The sequence below is a fragment of the Phacochoerus africanus genome, chromosome 10 (genome assembly GCF_016906955.1).
Source record: "Phacochoerus africanus isolate WHEZ1 chromosome 10, ROS_Pafr_v1, whole genome shotgun sequence".
NCBI lineage: Eukaryota > Metazoa > Chordata > Mammalia > Artiodactyla > Suidae > Phacochoerus > Phacochoerus africanus.
Window position 1 is genome coordinate 120,399,477 of NC_062553.1, and position 8,389 is coordinate 120,407,865.

Consider the following 8,389-nt stretch of genomic DNA (forward strand, 5'->3'; position numbering starts at 1 on the left):
CTAGAAATGGCAAAAAGACAAAAAAAAAAAAACAGAATTAGGACAAAAAGGGCAGGAATGCACTAATGCCCTTTGTAGTAGATCCTGTGGTGTGTTACCCAGATTCTCTCCTTTAGGATAAAGGCAGTCACTGCCCCACCCCAACCCCCAAGTGCTAAGAATGTTTGCTGTTGACTCACTGATGAATCCTTCCTTGAGAACTGCCCTCAGTCAAAGGGAGCTGTCTCACTTGAGGTTATGTTCTGTGTAGGGGCAGCCGTCCTCCAAGAACTGGTCAAGACCAGAATACGTTATAGATACAGACAACACATTTGTGGTTAGAGGAGAGGGGGAAGGAGGAATAAGAACTGGGGAGTGGGGAGTTCCTGTTGTGGCACAGCAGAAATGAATCCAGCTAGGAACCATGAGGTTGTGGGTTCAATCCCTGGTCTCGCTCAGTGGGTTAAAGATCTGGCGTTGCCGTGAGCTGTGGTCTAGCTCTGATTGGACCCCTAGCCTGGGAACCTCTATATGCCATGGGTGTGACCCTAAAAAGCAAAAAAAAGGGGGGGGGGTAGTGGGAGGCATAAACTTTTAGGTGTAAGATAGGCTCAAGAATGTATTGTATAATATGGGAAACATAGCCAGTATTTTGTAAATGGACAGTAATCTTTAAAATTGCATTAAAAATTTTAAAATAAAAGATAATTTGTTTTAAAAAGACCAGAGAACATAGCCAGGTCCCTTGCCTCCATACAGGATACGTCTGAATAGCTGTCTCAGCTTCCAGGAGCGCCTCAGGGGGACTTCGGCCTCTGTGGCAACTGCATTGTAATTCAATCTCTGCCTCTGCTCAGCCTTTTTTCCTTCACTCCATACATGTGCATACAAGTAAGGGCACTCCTCAGTCAACCTTGGCAGGCAAATCTTTATTTCAGAGTCTGTTTCCAGAGAACCCAACCTCAGACACAGTAAATGGGGTCATAAAAGATAAAGAAGAAGAGGCATTGACTCCATCTTTTAGGACATGGAAATAATCCAGTTGTTGCAAGTAGAGACTCTGACCCACATCCGACGACTTGTTACAACATCTTTGTCAAGTTAGGAACTTCCGGTGATATGCCATAAGGATAACTGTGATTCCTTCAGACCTCCAAAATCGAATTTCTTCTAATTATAAAATACTCATTTTAGAAAACTGATACAAAAACTATAAACAAGAATGTAAAAATCACCTGCAATTCTACCACCAATATATAAACATTATTAAACTGGCCTCTACATATATCACTACATACTCATCATACACATGCTTACTCATCTTTTGACAAATATATGTACATATACATATTGTCCTTTTCCCATTAAACCAAATAAAAATATCATTTCAACTGGCTGCTTAATATTCCGTTTTATGACTTGCATAGAATTTAACTCAATCTTCTACTGATACATTTATATTTCCCTAATTTTTCAGCATTCTAAATTATGTGGGAACAAATATCCTTTTCTCTCTGATCAGATTAATTCCTTTTCATCCTTCCTGGAAGAGAAATTATAGTTCAGAAAGAATGTTCATTCTTTGACATTTTGCTGTCATCAAATTCTTTCCAGGATTATTTGCATCAGTCTGTACTCCTATTAATAGTTTATGAAAATGACTCTTCCCCCCACACCTGTCTCATTCTTTTACTTCTTTTCCAATTTAATATGTAAAATGCAACTTCATTACTTCAGTTGACATCTATTAAGCATAGAAGGTATGTTTATCATATCAGCATATGCCACAATTTTAAGAAAGAAAATAAGCTTATGATGGCAACAATTAAGATTCAGAAAACCATGCTGGAACAGTAAGCTGAATTTTAACAGGGGTCAGAATAAGTTTTCAAAATAATACTTTTCAATTAACCATAGAAGAATAGGACGAAGGAGATTTATTTAACAAAATCAGCATGAAAAAGGCCTGGTATGTAACTGAATGAAAGTTCAGATTGAGCTGATGATGAGATTCGGCTACCAGAGACTTCAAGGGAAATTTAGTTTTTATTAATTAGAAGCACAGTGTCTAAGTCAAGGATGGTCCCTCAGTGTTTTGAAATAGCTACCCTAGATCTGAAATATTTCATCCAGGCCAACATTTGCAAAAGCCTATTGACTAACTGTAAAGCCTCCAGAAGCCAGGAGAATCAAGTACCTGTAGAACAGATCATATGTAGCTGAAGAAGTCATAATATTTAACCAAATAAATAAAATTAAAGATGGCTTGGGACAGATAGAATGGAGTGGAGGGCACAGGGATGTAACTTGGCTGCCTTTAAATATTTGAAGAGCTGTCATTCAGAGGAAGCATATGATTTATTCTGTATCACACCAGAAGGCACACATAGGAAGGTTTTAGTTCAGGTTAGGAGGAAATGCCTAATGATTAGAGCTGCTCAAATGTGGAATAAAATTGACAGGTCAATTTTTCTTCCCATTAAACCACCACTGAGCCCTCTTTCATTCCTTGATCACTCAGGTATCACATGTCTACTGTGTGCTCAGCCCGCACCGGGCCCCCTTGTGGGGAGGGCCCAGTGCAGGGGAGGGTGCATAGTCAGCTCCTTTGCCTGCATCCTCCACTCTTGGCACTTCTGCTGGAAGTAACTATTTCTCTCAGAACCTGGGAAGTGCAATTCAATTTCTGTTTAATACCCTGCCCTCCCACTCCTTTTTTTTTTTTTTAAGTATCCTATTTTTTAAACACTTCTGAATTCCAGCATTAAACAAACCTTTAAAAAAACGGAAAGAATTCAGATAATTCTACATGGTTCTACTTAACTTTATTGCCTCCTCAAACACCAAACCTTTATGAAATGTGCACTTGCACACCTGATTCTCTCCCCAACACAGTAAGCAAAGGAGTTCTCTGCAAGTTATGCTCACGTTCACTTTCCTGCCAGGAAACTGCTTCCCATCCTATCCCTATGCTGGTTGCCATACACACAAATGTAGATTCTAACACTTTTCTGTTTATAAGGAAAAGAAATAGCTTGGTTGATCCTATGGATCTTTATACCCTTTAGAGTTTATATAGAGCAGATCCTGCTTTCTGGCAAAATTATACCCCGGTAGGGATCATACATCCAGTGAAAGAAGATGGAAATGGCCATCATCACTGGACCTCTTTTTTTAAGATGTTACTATTAAAACATTCTGTCATTCAAAAGCAGCATCTCAAAAACAGCCTCCAGAATGTCTCAGGGGTCTTCAAGTGTGTCTTGGGTTTTCAGCACACTAATCAGGGCTCCCTTCCTTGGTTCCTGCAAGGCATCAGCCCATACCCGTCATGGCCAAGCCAGGAGATGCCAAGTGCACATACACATGAAAGAGTGCCCTTGAGTTATAGTCACAGGGAAAATGAGTAAGAGATTGGTCAGTCACACCATCCTCTTGAACCATAAGAAGAACCAAACCAAATAATTTGTTTAATGTTATATATGTACAGAGGTACAGAGTACCTTTCTGAAAAAAGATTCATGTGTGTAGTAAAATCTGCAAAATGGGGAGTTCCCATCATGGCTCAGTGGAAAGGAATCTGATTAGCATCCATGAGGATGCAGGTTTGATCCCTGGCCTCCCTCAGTGGGTTAAGAATCTGGCATTGCCATGAGCTGTGGTGTGGGTCGCAGATGGGGCTCTGATCTGGCATTGCTGTAGCTGTGGCATAGGCCCACAGCTGCAGCTCATATTGGACCCCTAGCCTGGGAACCTCCATATGCCGCGAGTGAGGCCCTAAAAAGACAAAAATTTAAAAAGTGGTAAAATCTGCAAAATGACTCAGGATATTTCAGTCATTATACCCAATTGAAGAGATACTAAGGGGGAAAGAAAGATACAGAGAGAAGGGGCAGCCCTAATTTAGGAACAAAAGAGGTTCTAAATACATGCAAGAAATCAGGAAATACAACATACATTAATTTCTAGACAAATCCACAAAAGGCTTTTTTTTAGCCCAGTTTGAACCTGGATGTGTTGCCAGTATATTATAAAACTAAAAATAATAGCTTACATGTATCAAACACATAATATATGCCAGTTATTACACCACTTAATCTTCACAACAATATAATGAGTAGGTTATTATTTTTTTTTGTCTTTTTTTTTGTTAAGGGCCACACCCATAGCACATGGAAATTCCCAGGCTAGGGGTCAAATCAGACATGTAGTCACCAGCCTACCCCACAGCAAGGCAAGGTCTGAGCTGCTTGTGACCTACACCACAGCTGAAGGCAATGCTGGATCCTTAACTCACAGAATGAGGTCAGGGATTGAACCTGTGTCCTCATGGATGCTAGTCAGATTCGTTTCCACTGAGCCACAGCAGGAATTCCAAGTGAGTATTAATTTTTTATTAGCAGCAGCAGCTCTATTAGATGGGAAAAGTGAGGTTCAAGTTAGTAATTGTTGGTGAAAGGTATCAAGACAGGTCTTCTGATTGCATAAACCCATCATTTTAACCACTCCCTCCAATCTCCCCACTGTATGTCATGTTCTTCAGACAAGGTACCCTGAGTTCCAGCTGGAGATACCAAGAACCCATCACCTCTGCAACCCTAAAGCAGAATATGGATTCCGTCTGTGCCCAGCCAGCTCCTCAAGAAAATAGGCATTCCTCTGTTCTAAGCTGTTTAATGGCAGGGAAAGCACAGAGAGGGGAGAAGCATCTCAGGCTGTGTGGAGGGAATCCCCAAAGAGGCTGCCAAGACCTAGGACCAACCACAGCCAGGAGTCAGCCCAGACGCCCATTCAAAAGGAAAGTTTTAAAGCCAGTGGGTGAAGTTAAGTTAGACATAGCCTGGTGTTCAGTACCCTTCAGGCCTGTCAAACGTTTCTGTTAGACTGTTCCCTGACGTCATGAAGGTTACACCCCATGCTGTAGGTAGTGGAGGATGTATGTAGACTGGGTGTTGGGCCAGGCGCTGACATTAGCTAGAAGTGTACCATTGGTCAAATCGCTTCCTTTTTTTTTTTTTAAGTTGAATATTTTATTATTAAACTTCTCATTTTCTGCAAGGCTGGTTGCTTCACTGTATAAAAATAGCACCAGCAAACACAGTATATTGCAAAATTGAGATAGAATGTTCTTCATTGACACTGTACAAAAATTTTTCTCCACAGCCAGTTATTTCCAATGGGAAGTTCATTAAGTACTTTGAGCCAAACCCAGGGATGGCTGTAAGCAAGTTATAATACTATATATATAAGGCTTAAGATAATGTTATCCTTGAATTGTATAATTTTATAAATAGTTTTACTACAGATAATTTCAAGAATTCTGAATACTCTAATGGGAGCCTCGCCTAAAAAATCATAGGGTGCTGAGCAAAAGATGCATAGTGTTTATCTGAAGTCATTAGGAAGTTAAGAGGTGTTTTTTTCTGCTAACATTGTTGTAAGTCGTTTCTTTTGCTAAAAGTTGCTTTTTAAAAATCTATCCACCACTAATTTAAGACAACTATGCTAGATTAAGTTGTTTCAAACTCGTTTATTTAGGGGTTCCACTTTCACTCCCCGATAGATTTTATGTATTTCTCATATGCTTCTTCACTCATTCGTTCATCTCGTTCTGAAGGGTTACTGAGGGTCATCTTGATCAGCCAACCATCTTCATGACAAGATTTGTTGACAAGTCCTGGATTTTCTGCTAGAGCTCCATTAATTTCAGTTACTTCTCCTAATAGAGGAGAATAGGGTTCACTAGCAGCTTTCACACTTTCCAAAGCACCAAATTCCTCTTGTTTAATTTTGTCCCAACTTCAGGCAGACTGCAGTAAACAACATCTCCCAAAGCTTCCTGTGCAAAATTGCTGATTCCCATCATTCCAGTGCCATTTTCTGTTGTTATCCATTCATGTTTGTCTGTGAATTTTCGCACTGAGAGCAGAGCAGGGCCGGTGCACAGCAACCTGACAGCACCCGCCTGCAGCCCCCAAAGCCACAGCAGGCAGGGCGCTGCGGGCGCAGAGACGGCTTGTAGGCTGGAAACCAGAGCCCACCAACTCCAAGCCGCTCGCAGTGCCATGTTCACAGGGGTCCAAATCTCTTCCTTGAATCTCCACTTAAACAGAGGAAGTTTGAACAAGACAGTGGTTTCCAAGACCCATTCTAAAAGCCTTTTAATTCTAGTCACCTTCTTTTTTTTTTTTTTTGTCTTTTTGCCATTTCTTGGGCCACTCCCGTGGCATATGGAGGTTCCCAGGCTAGGGGTCGAATCGGAGCTGGAGCCACCAGCCTATGCCAGAGCCACAGCAACGCGGGATCCGAGCCATGTCTGCAACCTACACCACAGCTCATGAAATGCCAGATTGCTAACCCACTGAGCAAGGGCAGGGATCGAACCCACAACCTCATGGTTCCCAGTCAGATTCGTTAACCACTGCACCACGACAGGAACTCCTCTAGGCACCTTCTTACATAGGCCTGCCAAGATCCAGGAAACATAAATCTCAAGCACAGGATGAACTAGGAAAACTAAGAAAGGGGAGGAAAATTTTAAGAGTTTCTTCTCCCAGTCATGCCCACGTGGACCCTAGAGTAATTTGGAGGTAATTTTTAGGCTTGTTAAACTGTCACAGTTGTCTTTGCTTCATCTCCTACTCTAAAGCTTCTTTTCAGATTGAAGCATTCTTGTCTTTAGAAAGTCGTAAATGTATGTATGTATGTATTTGTTTATTTATTTGTCTTTTCTAGGACCACTCCCAAGGCATATGGAGATTCCCAGGCTAGGGATCTAATCGGAGCTGTGCTGCCGGCCTATGCCACAGCCACAGCAACACGGGATCCAAGCTGCATCTGTGACCTACACCACAGCTCATGGCACTAATGGAGCCCAGGGATCGAACCCACAACCTCATGGTTCCTATTTGGATTTGTTAACCACTGAGCCATGATGGGAACTCCTAGAAAGTCCTAAATTTAAATAGCTGTCGGTGAACTATTTAGAGGATAAGTTTAGAGGAAATAAGGGTCAATATTGGAAATCTATTAGCATTCCTGTCTAACCACAGTAATGGAGATTTCACCTGCTGCTAATGTTCCTGTGGGTTATAGAAGCTGCCTTGTGTGAAAGGAAGGGTTTGAGGGAGAATGATCTGTTAAGAGCATTTCACACAGAGAAAACACAACCAGGGGGCTCATGAATATGAATGAGCAAAGTCAGAGGCATCTGAACAATCCAAAAGAGACACCTCTCTCCTTAAACTGTGCAAAAGGGGAGGCAGCCAAAAAGGATTCTTCTCCAGCCTGATGAGTAGCCAATCCGTAGTTAAATAAGGAGGGCGAAGTAGAGAGCGATTGAAAAATAGAAAATATGGCGCATAGAGAATTAGTGTCGTAGGTGATATCCTGAAGTTCCACATGAGTGAGAAATCAGACAGACTTAATGACATTTGGCTTAATTTGTTAATGCTTTACCACAGAGATATCCTCTGTGTGGGCATATTATCCAAATAAAACGTGTAGGAATCAACAGACCATAAATGGTTGAAATATTTATTTTTCTCCCAATTCGTTTAAAACAGCATTCTCTTTTCAAAAGTATTACTTCCTGGAGTTCCCATTGTGGCTCAGTGGAAACAATCCAACTAGGAACCTTGAGGTTGTGGATTCGATCCCTGGCCACACTCAGTGGATTAAAGATCCCATGTTGCCGTGAGCTGTAGTGTAGGTCGCAGACTCGGCTTGAATCTGGCATTGCTATGGCTCTGGCGTAGGCTGGTGGCTACAGTTCCAATTGGACCCCTAGCCTGGGAATCTCCATATGCCTCGAGTGCAGCCCTCAAAAGACAAAAAGACCAAAAAAAAAAAAAAAAAAGTATTACTTCCTCAAATTGAAATCTATATTTTATGGAACAAATAAGTTTTCTGAATAATAATCCTTAGTGCTTGGAAATCAGTGGTTTTATGCACTCATTTACTCAACAAGCATTTGCTGAATATCCCTGATGAGCCAGGCATTGGGTAAATAAATCTCCCATCAAATAAACACATGCTATGCATTCATTATATACATCACATTATTTAATTAACGTGACAGCTTGCAAGTGAGACATAACAGCTCTTCTTTATAGATGAGAAAAGTGAAGCCCAGAGAGGTTTAACTTCTCCATATTCTCATGCTCATATTTAGTGGAGCTAGGTGTTAAATGAGACATATTAAACATTTTAGGAGCTTCTTTGATCAAAAGCTGATTCTAAGCGGGCAGTCCCAAACTGGGCGTGGCTAGGAACTCACCACCAGCAGGAGCTTGGGGAGAGGCTTATCTAGAGAGGTTGTGGGAGCAAAGAAAGGAAATGATATCATTGGCTATAGCTTAAAGTCTAGTTAGCTCTTTGTGATTGGTTGTCTTTATGTTTCAGTTTCATA

At 41.2% G+C, this 8,389-nt stretch overlaps 1 pseudogene; it reads right to left on the reverse strand.

The window, feature by feature from the left end:
- Positions 1-5,528: 5,528 nt before the first annotated feature.
- On the reverse strand, positions 5,529-6,046 carry LOC125137361 (glycine cleavage system H protein, mitochondrial-like; annotated as a pseudogene).
- Between the last annotated feature and the right edge of the window lie 2,343 nt (positions 6,047-8,389).